The sequence below is a fragment of the Maniola hyperantus genome, chromosome 2, assembly GCF_902806685.2.
Source record: "Maniola hyperantus chromosome 2, iAphHyp1.2, whole genome shotgun sequence".
Classification (NCBI taxonomy): domain Eukaryota; kingdom Metazoa; phylum Arthropoda; class Insecta; order Lepidoptera; family Nymphalidae; genus Maniola; species Maniola hyperantus.
In genome coordinates this window covers 3,540,487-3,555,234 of record NC_048537.1, presented here as the reverse complement: position 1 = coordinate 3,555,234, position 14,748 = coordinate 3,540,487, and the positions used below count along the sequence as shown (strand labels likewise).

At 36.2% G+C, this 14,748-nt stretch overlaps 1 protein-coding gene across 1 annotated transcript in view; it reads left to right on the top strand.

Moving 5' to 3' along the window:
* Positions 1-548: 548 nt before the first annotated feature.
* Positions 549-14,748, top strand: part of PRL-1 (PRL-1 phosphatase) — a 33,246-nt gene continuing 19,046 nt past the window's right edge. Inside the window, exon 1 of the mRNA XM_034980347.2 lies at positions 549-708. The gene's annotated coding sequence lies outside the window, so the exon portion shown is untranslated. The remainder of the gene's footprint in view (positions 709-14,748) is intronic.

Sequence of the window (14,748 nt, the reverse complement as noted above, 5' to 3'; positions counted from 1 at the left end):
AAATCGGAACTAACGCTATCAAGTGTCCCCTTTGTTCTTGTTTGAATATTCTAAGCCTTTGTTCCATTTTGTTCTCCAACAGCGCCCCACTTTCAATGTTATTGAAGTACCTTTATTATAATATTATATGTTATTGAAGAGAGCCTTGTCGCATTGTGCGTGCGTGCGCTGTTCGTAGTAGTACTTCCAAAAATGTGTTCTGTGACTTCCAAATTCTTTGGTCATTAGAAATTCTTTGATCATAGTACATACTTAGTAGGTACCTACCTATTTAAACTAATAAGGATTATTACCTCCTATGTCGATGATTTAAAGTTTTTTTTTTGTGGGAACTGTTTTGTCTCTGGTAACATTAAAAAACGTCAGAGTTCCAAAATTAAAAATCAGACTATAAGTACCTTAACTAGTAGGGCGCGTGGGTGCGCGGACCACAAAAGTGGTTTAATATGCCACATCCCTTATCGAATTAAATTTTCCTACCATTATTGGCAGAAAAAGCAGAAATCAGTACAATAGTGGTAGAAATCCAATAATGTTGGCAGCTCAGTAATAAGTTACTAATAACTAATAATTTACGCCTCTGGCAACTTCAAATTTCAGTTTCACAATTTTTTTGTGCAGTGCATACGTTTCTAGCGTGTGTCGTGATTTATTAGCTGTTCACGGCTGAATCCGCTCAACTTTTATTCAATGTGTATGGCTGTGAAGGTAAGTGATCGCTTTACTACCTGTTTTATTAGAAACTGTTTAATTTCTGTAGTTAAGCCACAATGAACGAAGGTCATGCCCTCCCAAGTCCATCCACGGACGTCACTGCAGGCCAAGCGTCGTGGAACATTATCATTTTCCTTTTAGAAATTTACATTACTGGAGTATTCCACACGTTTAGAATAAGTTTACATACGATACTTACAATATTATTACAGACAATAATCAATATATACGGGAGTAGCTGTAAAAGGGTGTAGTACTTTTAAGGTTGATAGGTTAAAATTTTAAAATCTTTTTCTGAATTCTGATTAAGTATCAATTGGCAATCCCCATGTCTCATGTTACAAACGAATGAAACTTTTTGTGTAAAATTGAAAAATAATGTCATAAAAAATCCATAATTAATGTAGAAAGTTATACAGACCTATCAGTAATCAGTTTCTTATAGGTACTTTTACACATTTGAATCTTATAAGTAGCTAGGTAGGCAGGTCATTATATTGTTATGCCATTAGCATTGCAAAACAACAAAGAACAAAACATGAAGACAAAAAGATCACAAATACTAACTAATAAGTAGGTACGGCTAATAACTAAATCCACAGGTCTAAAACTAGTGTTAAATATCCTTTTCTGGAGGCTGGGAGCATTATAAAATGGATAGCAATATATTCAGACCTCTGTCATTTTAGTTTGTTGTTCGCAACAAGTACAGAAGTAGCCATTAAGTACTAATAAACACTAAACTTAAGCCTCCTCAACCTCTATTAAGTGACAAATGACAATCAACAAAAATATGAATGCTTAACTAGTTAGGACAAGTAAGTTCTGGATACTTGTCTAATATTGTGAAATATCAGTTGTTACATTTTAGGTACTTACCCATATGGTGCAATTATATTGTACCAACCCTTTGAGTTTCGAGCAATTTATGTTAAACCATGTAACTAAGTAGGTAAATACCTTTTTAAAGGTAGTGCACTTAATTGAACCATTGTATACATCGATGACTTAAACATACATGTACATACTGCATACCTACTAGGTACAACCACCATATTGATAAATTTAAATCTAATTCTATCCTTTTCCACAGGGGGCATTATAATAGGAATAAATTATTCAAGGAATTCAAGAAGTTTGGCGTCACCTGTGGGTAGATTCGTTAAGCCAATCACAACAATTGCGATTGTCACAATTCGCAATGTGATATTAACAACTTTCGTGCCAACCCTGGCGGATTAAACATGGCGGCTCTATAGCCTTTCGCTCGCACAATATTTCCGTCTCCCATACACACACTAGAAGTACACTCGCGCACATAAGTATAGCCTACAAAAAATATTAATTCACAAATCAAATCGCTTTAATTGACGCGTGTTAAGTGCCTTAAACTGACGAATAATAGAGATAATAAAATACACACACAGATAGTTAGGTTACCTACTTCAGTTTAATTTTCTTGTACTTTGTTTGTACTCGGGTATTCGGTATTTTCACAATAAAAGCTGTGAACTATTATGAAAAACACATTCAACAGGTCTCGATTAAAATTTATTCGATGCGAATACAGAAACGAGTTCACACGATTTCTAATGGAGAAGCTATAGATAGGTAATTGACGTCACATTGGCGCAAGTAAATTGCCTTTTTTTCAATTGACTTTCCTCATGCATTTTATGTACGTACCTTGTCATTATCGTTTTTGTTATTATTTAAATCACAAAAATTGATATATATAAGTGTAGACGTAGGTAAGATGGTCGCCGGACGCCGGGTAACCGATATGGGCAGTGACCCATCATAGTGCTGGGTGCCTTACAACAACCTGCTATGATGGCATCCAACACGTTGTTGTAAAAGGAGACTTCTTGTTATGATGATACAGTTTAATTTACGTTGTTTTGAAAGCCAGAGATATGTCCTTTTGAAACATTTTTGTATGAGTGATTTGCTGAAAATCGACTATTTACGTTATGAGTAGAGTTCTGTGGGAAAAATTAGCGGAAATCCGTACAATGTAGCGGAATTGTTGTCGGAAAATCGCGAAAACGTTCTGATTGGACCTAAAGATTACTATAGTTATAGAGAGAGCCAGCGTGACCTTCCTTATTTTATAAAAGCTGAAAGTTTATCTGTGTTTTGTCCCCAACACTGGAAGGAACGTTTGTTTGTATCATGGTGGCTTTGGGAGACAACAGGTAATAAAGGCGTAAAAAATCTTACGTCGAAATATAAAGTCTTAATTTTTTTAATATTTTCTTCGGAGTAGTAGTAGACCATTACCAGACAGTGTCGTGGGAACACCCGCCAGACACCCTTAAACGTTAATAATTGATTAAACTTTAAAGGGGTCTGGCAGGGGGTTGTCAATGCCACCATACTGTGTCTGGCAATGCAGGACGTGATACTAGTCTGAAGAAAATATAAAAAAATTAGACTTTATACTTTGACCTACGATTTTTTACACATTTATTAACCTGTTGTCTCCCAAAGCCACCATGATTCAAACAACCATTCCTCCGAGTGTTGGGGACAATACGCCGAGAAACTTTCAGCTTTTATAAAATAAGGAAGGTCTGGCACGCGCTGGCTCTTAGGCCATTACTTTGTTATCAACCTTTTCTCTTTCGAACTAGAAATCTGAATTCACGAAACTGTTATAATGATTTTAAACTTGTTTTAATGGATCACAGACATGACCTCACCCACGTTACACGAATGTAAAGAAAGAGCTTTCTCTTTCATTATAGACAGACTAGCTCTCCCGGCCCGGCTTCGTTCAGCTAGAACTTCTAGAAAGTCCTTTTTAGTACGGTACTGAAATATCTCAATACCCAGTGGTCTGATCTGTACGTTTTTAGGGTTCCGTTTTTCCTTTTGAGGTAGGATCACTTTTTTGTCTGTCTGTCTGTATGTCTGTCGGTCTGTCAAGAAACCTACAGGGTACTTCCCGTTGACCTAGAATCATGAAATTTGGCAGGTAGGTAGGTCCTATAGCTGGCATTCGGCGAAAAATCTGAAAACCGTGAATTTGTGGTTACATCACCCAAAAAAAATTAAATTGTGGTCATAAACTAATAATTAGTATTTTCAATTTTCGAGTGAGTTTCAAAGTTCAAGTGGGGTATCATATGAAAGGGCTTCACCTGTGCATTCTAAAACAGATTTTTATTTATTTTTGTGCATCACAGTTTTTGAATTATCGTACAAAATGTCGAAAAAATAAGACTGTTGTACGGAACCCTCGTTGTTCGAGGCTGAGTCGCACTTGGCCGGTTTGTATTATCATATTGATGATGAGAAGACCTGACTTAATTTTCCAAACACTGCCCAGACCAGCCGTATATTTTGAGCTTCTTCATCGAATTTGTGTCTATCTAGTTGTAGGATAATATGACCTAGGTACTAGCAGTAGTACTGTGAAATTGTAACTGATTAAAATAATAAAATAAAACTGGTCTTTATAAGTTCAGGCCAGGTTCAGTCATGTAAATTATTTTATTATCGTGATAATTATTTAATCCGTTTCGAATGTTCTATGAATGGTGTTCTTGATCCCTGGTTTGGGGTAGAGGTCATTGACCCGGCCTTGACTAGCGTGTTGACCCTGCGCAGACGTTGACTCTAACCCGTTATACACCACCACATGCTCGAATAGCGATTATTCACACAATCACGCACAAATGTTGAACAAAAGCATTTGTGCCAAAATTAAAATAAACCGTAACCTTCGTCCTATTCGCAACTTATATTTTTGTTAGAGGCACTGAAGAATTAATCAGTACCCTTATTATAAATGCGAAAGTGTGTTTGTTTGTTGGTTTGTCCTTCAATCACGTCGCAACGGTGCAAGGGATTGACGTGATTTTTTGCATGGGTATAGATAAATACCTGGAGAGTGACATAGGCATAGACAATTTTTAGCTCGGAAAATCAAAGCGTTCCCACGGGATTTTTAAAAAAACGAATTCCACGCGGACGAAGTCGCGGGCATCAGCTAGTAAGGGTATAACTTACTTGAATTGAAAGCCACGAACAGGGAATAGTATCTAAAATCCAATAAATATCACCCAGCCCAATAAGGACTAATTGGGGTTTAAGACTATAGTACAGTTCACGACAGTTGGGACCTTCTAATATAACTGGCAACACTGGCACACGTCAAATGTTAGTACATTTGACGCAGATAGCCCTGTGGTAGTCCTATTTTTCTATTATTTCACGTCACCATAGCCTAATATTTGACATATCGTCGATTCAGGATCAAACCATTCGACCACCAACCAAGTCATTTATCCGCCAGTCGAATTTCATTATCATCATCTCATACCATCGCCAACTCACTATTGAGCGCGGGTCTCCTCTCAGAATGAAAAGGGTTTGGCTACACTGGTGGGCAAAGTGTGTATTTGCAGTTTCGCACACCTTTGACAGCATTATGGAGAATACTAAGACATGCTGGTTTCCTCACGATATTTTCTTTCACCGTCAATCGAAGTTAAAAGTTAACATTAAAGTGGACCTGTTCTTTGCCTCGTCCAAAATGTAGAGTTCATATAGAGCTACCTGTCATAGCTTTTATTTGATTATAATTACATAATAGCACAGATTAGTCATTACTCCTAGGAGGATAATGAAAGGAGGTCATTACAGAAACAGAAACCAATTTCGATTGAAATTTTATAATGTGGAGGATATCTTTGATAATAAGTTGAGCCTCTAGGTGAGATAAAGGGTTGGACCCAAATGTTGCTTTTTTATTATTATTCTTCGGGAGTTCGTAAAAGTTAAACAAATATTTACATAATAATTATTTTCGTGGAATTCACTGATACGACTTTTCCTTGAACCAATCGTCTTTGAAAAGTAAATAATCATAATCACTATTTAAAACAACTTTGCAATACAAACAGAGATCAAATACAAATTTGCATTGAGATTTGTTTTTTGCGAAGATTGATTCATCCCGACATATTTACAAAGTGATTCACAGTTTCAAAACAGGCTGTAGGCAAAGAACGAGAAAAATAACGATTAAATTGTTCTATTTGCAACCGACGAAAAAAAGGAGGCTCTCAAGGCTACGTGTATGTTTTGTTTCATATTTATGAGTATGATTAGTGACCACGCATGTATTGTATGATATTATGATAAAAATTGTTTTCGTTTTAATATTCTGAAGTCATTTCCAATTATAGCTTCTAATAAATCTCTATGTATATCTCATAACTAGCTTATAATAGCTATCTGCATGCCAAATTTTAGCTTGATTCCTCCAGTAGTTTGAGCTGTACGTTGATAGATCAGTCAGTCGCCCAATCAGTCACTCAAGTCAGCTTTTCCTTTTATATCTTACTTATTATAGATATTAAGTATGAAAAAATTGTTATTGTTTTTATAATTCTGCACGTCGTTTCCGACTATAGCTTCTAATAAGCCTCTATGTATATCTCATAATGAAATGAAATATCATACGTCATAATGAATATTATAATATGATGGTTTCTCTACTTCGTCTGGAAGCATAGGGATTCAAATGTAGACGTCTGCCTTTTTTTTCTGTTTGGGGGATTTAACTTTGGCAACCTGCCATGCGAGACAAATTGATTTACGAGTAGAGTAGGTAAGTTCAGATAAAATTCAGCACTTTGCGACCTTTTTCAAGACCCACAGTTTATGGTTTTTTCTCGTACGGGTCTAACAGAGACTGTCCAACAACAATTTGCCGTTTGCTGATAGAATTTTATGTTCAAGTTTTAAAAGGTACAACTTAAAAATAATGAGAACAAAATTTCTAACATGAAATCCTTATGATCGTGGTTTCTTTCCTAAATCGCAGCAGTATTTCATGTTTATTATACAAATAGTCGACGCAAAATGTTTGGGAATCTCGTAATGAAGCATCAGAAATGGGGTGGTTATTGCTGAATTTGTTACATAATCCATTTATTACCGTCCACCCGGTACAGTGCTTTCTTAAATCTTCTTCTGATGCTGTCTCCACTAACGGAGATCGGTGGTCATTGTGGCCAACCTGTACTTTTGACAATGCATTTCTAATAACTACTTCTTTGCGACCCACAGTCGCGTTATAATGATTTTGTTAAACCACTGTCCACTGGTTTAGATTCTTCAGCCAGGATGTCTTCCATCCTACGCTCCTTCTGTTTACTTTTCATCGTGTATTACTAAATTCATGACGATAGAAGTCTATATATTATTTGCAGTAAATATCCGTTTTTATTAAGAATCCGGTAATTCAAGCCCTAGTATGTTCGCTAAATCGCTCATTAAGTAGACCGAAGGGGGCCGGTCGGCTGGTTATACATATATAAAGGCACCGGTTTCCAGCTACGCACCGCTAGGGCTTAGGGTCGTTGCACGGGGCTCCTGAATGGCGGCTTTCGAACTCAAAGGGCGACGCTCTCGCCGCGTCCTTTCTTCAACCACTACGACGCAGGCATGATTGATGGGCTAGCTTTGTGTTATGACCTTTGAAATGGGTATAAAATCCAGAATACTTTTGTTTTATTTTTATTCTAATATGAAATGAACTAAGCTTTGAATTTAATCAAAAAATTAAGCATATAACTTATTTGTGACTACCTAGCTTGTGCCTGCAACTTCTTCCGCGTGGACTACCCAAATTTCAAACTCCTAATTGGGCCCCTTAGGGGTTGAATTTTCAAATATCCTTCCTTAGCTGATGTCTAATCAATGGGTCAATGGGTTGCCTGGAAGAGATCACTTTAGTGATAAGGTCGCCCTTTGTTTTTTAAGTGTATCCTGTATTCTTACTCTCTGTAAATCTATTAACAATAAAGTTATTTTAAATTTAAATTAAAATGTCTAAGTCATAATAGCTAATAACATGCCAAATTTCAGCTCGATCCGTCCAGTAGTTTAAGCTGTGCGCTGGTGGATCAGTCGGTCAGTCACCTTTTCCTTTTATATTATTTAGATTAAGTGGCTCCTTTGTTATATTACATAGATTAACGCTTGACCACAAAATAACTTCATATTAAACAAATGTCTAGTCTAGGATTAATGTGAATTAGGGTTGAGAGGATTAACATGATTGAGGTTAAGTTGTTTACCATTTGCTTGTGAAGGATTTAGAAAGTCGATTATGGAAACGCCTTGCTTAAGGGGACTCAGTTCAGTGCTTTCTTCATACAAACGTAGGAGGGAAATTACAACAATATTCGATATTGTACGCACAAAACTAAGAATTATATCGATTTATCTTGTCATTATCTAGGTTTATTGATATATAAAACATTGAAAAAAATATTGATTTAAAAGTTACGAGGCTCAAAAGATTCCTATTTTAACACTAAATTAATGACAACTTTGGGTGTAAATAAATAAGATTAGGGATATGAAAATTCTAAAACAATTTATCATTAGACGTAGTTTTTTTATTCATTAGTTGAAATAACTTTACTTTGCAAACATAAATTCAGCAGTTTTTTCTCAAAAATACTTTTCCTAAACCCTTTTCGCGCGCTTGATTTCAGTGAAAATCGTCGTGCCTCTCAACTTTCTCATACAATGTCAAGTGAAAAGCAAACATGTTACCCACGTGCGCTGCCAATTTTGGTCGAGCGTCCTGCGTCACCTTAAGTCAAAGGTCGTGCTGAGTGACAGTTTAGCTTTTCGTTGTATTTAGTTCAATCAAATCAATGTATTCAGGGCGATGTGGCCTAGTTACAAGTTTCAACGAATGTAACTATATGAAACGATTGCATTAGGTTTTAATAAACCCAGTTTAATTTTAAAATTAAATAAATACCAACCTGTCAAAGTTGAGAGAGAAATAAACCTACTTAAATATTAAAGAGTCTGGTTAAAACAATATTATGAAGAGAATGTAAATAACCTTTAAAATTTAAATGAGTGTAATTCCATTGAGTGTATCAGCACGTATATCTTTATTTAATATCCATAAATAATTATTGAAATTCCGTAAAACGTAGTTTTATTAAATTGTGCTGTATACATAAAGGTAGGTAACTTGCGAATGTTCTAGAGTTGGATAATAATTTTAAAACGTTAACTTGATATTTCTGTTCTGTAAAGGCTGTTTGTTATCCATTCAAATAGTTTCGTATTTAGCAAAGTGGTTATCGGTCGTGGAATTTAGGGATAATAGATAGCAGTTTATAATGCCAGATACACAATACACATTAGTGGATAACGATATAATTATGTTATGGCCTCCACACATCACCAATAATTATATCGCCTAATCTACATGATGGCTTCAAGTTCGATCTAATCGGCAGTTCGTCTAATGTATGCTTGCCGTGCAAACTGACAACACCACTGGCCACATGATCAATTTTGCATTTAGGTGGATACCAATTCCTAACGTCAGATATACAATACACATTAGCGGATAACGATATATTATTATGATTGTTATGGCTCCCACATACTAACAAGTATATCGTCAAAGCTTGATGGCTTTAAGCTCGATTTAATTAGCGTTGGCAGTTCGTCTAATGCATCCTTGTCGTGTAAACTGACAATACCACGTTCTAGTTTGCATATTCAAGACTTTGTTCCTCAAGCAAATGTATGTGTCATTCAAATCGATATAAAAGAAGAAATTGGCTGACTGACAAATCGATGTACCTACAGCTCAGATCGCTGGGTCTAAAAACTTTGATGATTTTTGAGATTTTGTATATAGGTTATCTCAATAACTTAGACTCCTACTAAGAAAGGATTGATATAAATTTCATCGGATCTAATTTTAGACGGATTAGCTAGTTGGATGATATACTTGATTTTGTGTGGGCTGTAGCCTGCATTTGAGTGCAAACGTACTAACTGGATGTATTTCAGGCTAGTTGAAACGGCACTCTTCGTGTTATCCAGGTCAGTGAGCTAGGTCACGTCACGACCCACGCCACACGGTCCGGACACGGTAAAAATTTAGCAATGAAATATAATATATTTCAACAGGGGCAATCGAAGTAGAACACTAATTTACTTATGTCAGGATTTATCAGATTCACCAATCTCCTCCACCTTAGCAACTGTAGAAATTTTAATAAATGTTTTGATATGTTATCGTATCGGAAGCATATTATAATTATTGTTCATTTCCTTGGTGGTATTGGAATATTTTTTACTTTGTGCTACAGCTTTATCTATAATCTTGTTCTTATCGAATTGCTTTGTAACCATGTTCTTTATCTGTAGGTTTTGCGTCGCCAAAGTCTGTAGATTAAATATTTAAGTAGACGTCACGGATTTCCCCCTCCGGATTATGTTATTGTTTCTCGAAAGACATTTACGTATTTTCGATATTAAGGCATCTGTATTTTGTTTCGTATTAATTGTTCAGTTATAAAAGAAATTACTAACTACAGTACGCGGCAGACAGTAATGTACATCGGCCTTTAGAATGACATTTCGGCTTTGTAGAGCGTTGTCTGTCACTCATATATCTATATGACGTTTTGTCGGTCTCAACGACGGAGACACTGCTCTACAAATCTGCTATCGCCTTCTTAAGGTGTATGTAAATTACTTTCTGCGGCGTACTGTAAGTATATTATATTTTTTATCATTATCTTATTTATAAATTGTAGTATCAATAATTGAAATGGTTGCCGCCGATATTAACACGTAGAAGGAAAAATTTATCATTGGTATGGTTGGCATGTAACGTGATTACCTATTTCATAAATCACTATTATTATTTTTATTTTTATTGTATATGCGTTTATATTATTACTTTTTTAGTCAAGACACTTGTTCAAATGTTTGTTCATAGAACTTTGTCCGGATTTATGATCTGTTTAATATCACATGTTAACTGCTTTATCTATAATTTATGTCCCAAGTTCAAGGAGATCTTCATTCGTTATATAATCAATTAGTCACCTAGCAATAGATTTCTATTTTCTATGCTGAGTTGTATGACCATGAGTTGGACACGTTGTATGAACATGATATAGTTTGCAAAAAGAATTTCTTAATTGAGAAGACTGACAAGTTTTACAAGTGTATAAACATTTTTGCGTTCGAATTGAGATAAGCAGCAAGTCTTTTCCGCTATTCTGACATTGCACTCCTGTATAGCTATTTTTAGAGCCCTATCAAGAGAAGGTCGAGCGTGGATCCTAATCCGCGATGTGGTAGGCGACGGTACGAGGCGCAGGCGGAGTCGATGACCGAGTATTGATCCCGGTGAACTGGGTCGCGACCCGTTTCCCGTTGCAATACAAAGGGTAGGGCTGCACCGCTTGTCTCGACAGACATAAGATTACCTGCATGAATAGGTACGAGACAAAAATAAACGCCCCAAAAGTTTATTTTTATACCACTTCGGAAGGTTTATGTTAGGCAGTCATGTGGGTGTTTTCGTCGGTCCATTGGTTCCCTCTATTGCTGCAAAATTATTCATTACCTACATATGGATAAATGAGTGGTGGTTGGCTTCGTAGTTCGTGTGCATTTCGAGTGTCGTATCTATAGGTTTTATGACGTTATACATAGTAAATGTAATATTGCGGATACGACAAACAATCAAAATAAACATCTAAAAAAGTAAAAGTCAGATAAATATATTGACATTGGTAATATGTAAATAAATTAAAGGTCACACTGTAGATTCGAAAAATATCTGTGATCTGTGAAAATATTGTCATTCTGTGAAAAGACCCGAGCTCGGCAATGAATCGGCGATGAGCTGAGAACTGAGCTAATGATGTTGTGAAAATTAATGAAAGTATTTTTCCGTAGAATTTTCAAAGTAGTAGTAGTAGTTCGATTTTAGTATCGAAGTTTGCTTTAAGTAGAAATGTTTATACTCTGAAGTCAACGGTAGTTTTAATGATTTCTCGATATCCCGACCCAATGACACGAATCGTGAACGAGGACGACGCCGTTGGTGATCAGTCAATTTCTACTAAATTACTTTAGTTCCGATTAATGTTCTACCGTCTAGGCCTGCCGCTATCTAAATCTATATTTAGAAAAGGAAAAGCTGACTGACTGACTGATCTATCAACGCACAGCTCAAAATACCGGCTGGAATTTGCTATGCAGATTGCAGATAGCTATTATTACATAGGCATCTGCTAAGAAAGGATTTTTGAAAATTCAACCCCGAAGGGGGTAAAAGAGGTTTGAAATTCGTGCAGTCCACGTGGATGAAGTCGCGGGAATAAGCTAGTATACTATGAGAGGGAAAGGTGACGGACTGATCTATCAGCGCCCAGCTCAAAATACCGGCTGGAATTTGCTATGCAGATTGCAGATAGCTATTATGACATAGGCATCCGCTAAGAAAGGTTTTTGAAAATTCAACCCCTAACAGCGATCACGCACCATCCGATCCGAATCCGTGAAAATACGGATATAAAAATATCTACGACATTTGTGTCATAAGCTACCATACAAAACAAAATTGAACGTATTTTTACGGATTCGGATCGGATGAGTGCGTAACCGCCGCGCCGTTTTTAATTTGTGTAGTCCACGTGGACGAATTGCGGGCTATTTTATGTTTTACGCCCAGTATTTTATGTTTTTAGTAAGTACTCCTGACAACAATAAACTGGTTCTTCGCTGTAACCGTCTGTGACAATCGTGTCCTTTGGAATAAACCACCAGAAATCTAAGTCACGTAAGTTCGTGATAAGCTGTAACGGGCACGAATATAATATAGCCTTTTTGCCGAGCAACCTTCCGTTGGAACTGCGATTAAGTCTTGTATATATTAGGGTTCCAGTAATTGCAACATCTTTACAGTTATACCTGGTATCATTAAGATAGTTTCCATGTTGAATATGAATGAAGCAAAGGTCGCATTAAATTACTAAACGATTCCTCAAGTTTAGTTTTATAGTTTTTTTCTAACTCCTATTTTAGCCCTTTAGGGTTCGGATTTTCAAAAATTAAATTTTTAGCGTCTAGGTTTCTACGTCATAATAGCTATATGTATGCCAAATTTCAGCCCGATTCGTCAATTTCCGTTCGTAGTTTGAGCTGTGCCTTGATAGATCAGTCAGTCAGTCACCTTTTTCTATAGGTATTTAGATAAACGTTCCCTCGATTTCAATTTATAGCATGCTGGAAAGTTACCTAGGCCTTAATGCATTTCGTAGGTGTCGTGGTCGGGTTTGCAGTTGCTTTGTGAAAGTTGTATTGCACCATTCCCCCTCTATTGCATTCTGCATCACAAAGCGTCTACATTCACTTTCCATTGACTGGATGTTAATCCTAAGCGCGAGCAGAGTACCTATTTAGAATTCTGTGATTTATATGATTTACTCGTATTTAGCACTAGCCTTTGAAGCAATCAATTCTCAGATTATTTTGGGCAAACTTTGATACCAAAATTCAAGTGATAACATCAGCGTAATTTCTTATCAGCCAGAACATTCTCGACATTGCAATCTTGAAACTAATTCCGTTCATCCATGTTCGATTTAGAATGTTCATTTATCAAAAGCATCGTTGAAAATATATTATTTTGGGAATCAGTAATCATCATCCATTGTTCTTCTTTCTAAGGAGTAAATTGAAGTGCTGACCTTTGAGCGTTGTGATTTTGGTGGTGGCAGTTACTATTTATAAACTTCTTATGTGTTGAAGACCAATTTATAGAATAGTTAAACATAGAGATGTGTAATAATCACTGATCTACTTACTTGGACGCTTTCTATATAACCTTTTATCTGGAGGGTGTTGGAGTTTTCATTGCAATTTTCCTCCATTCATCTCTAACCTTTGAAGTCAAGTCAGCAACAATATTATTTACGTTTATTATTATTTAACGATTTAGTATATTATACCATTTAGAACCCAGAATTAATAATTTGTATGGTTTTTATGTTGCTACTTTCCTTTTGGAAAGCAACTTCATGCTTTATTTTATGTTGATATTTAAACAATTTCAAACTAGCTGACCCCTCGCTCCGTTAAGGTGCAATTTCTGTAAATACTTTCTTTGTGGGGTCTACGTTATAAAGGAACTACAAACAAGAAGTTTCTAGAATCTAGACCCAGCAGTTTATGTTGTTGATAAAATCAGTCTGTTAGTTTCTCCTTTTAAATAGGTAGGTATATAGAAAGTTAAAACTAATACTAATACGGCGTAGTAACTATTTGTAGTCTGTAGTACTCCTGTGAAAAACGATGAAATAGAGAAAAGCGCAGCTAACATCACGTATTTTCACACCATATTTCCTACAGAATTGCGTTTAGTTTGCCTCTGCCAAGTTTATTTTTAGATAGCAACGCAAATGTCGAGACATATTCACAGAACGTTGGAACAGTTTTGGTTGTGGATTGAGTCGGTTCGCTATTTGGAATTGGCTGTAAAAGCACGTTTGCCGTGGGAGTTTCGAGGGCGGAAAAACAATAGCCAGCGAATTGTTTGTGCAAGGAGCGCACGTTGGAGGTTCCACGTGTTCGGATCACGTGGGCGATGGAAATGAGAAACTTCACTTGCAGATTAAATACATAAAGTTCTCGATTGTGCCATGGTTCTATAAAAGTTCTGTCGGGCTTCTAGAACATTTTCTTGTGACATTTCCTTTTTAAGACTTGTTTTTGGTAATTTTTAATAATTCAAAAGTTTTACCTTTTTTCTTATTTTGATTTATGGCTTTTAGTAGTGTCACGCCAGCACAATGCACTTCGTCAGTGTCACGTGAAATGCAAAAGCCACAGAGCAGAGGAGATCATTAAAAAAAGGCTACTTTTCTTTCTTTTGACCAATTAATGGACGCCAATGTCACTTTTCTAAAATGTCTGAGCTGGAATATCTCGGTGATCATGTTGTGCTTTTATGCTTGTTATAATTTCAGGAATGGTATGGCCTTTATGTTGTGTCAAAGAGGGGCCAACGTCCGCGTTCGAATAACATAAATGTGCTAAAATATTCATACTGGACGGCAGATATGCCCTTCAGACGTGGCCATGGTGATTGGTGATTGGTGATTGATCTAAAACAATATTAGCATTCAATTGAAAATATTTTATACAACTACAAATATATGCGATATT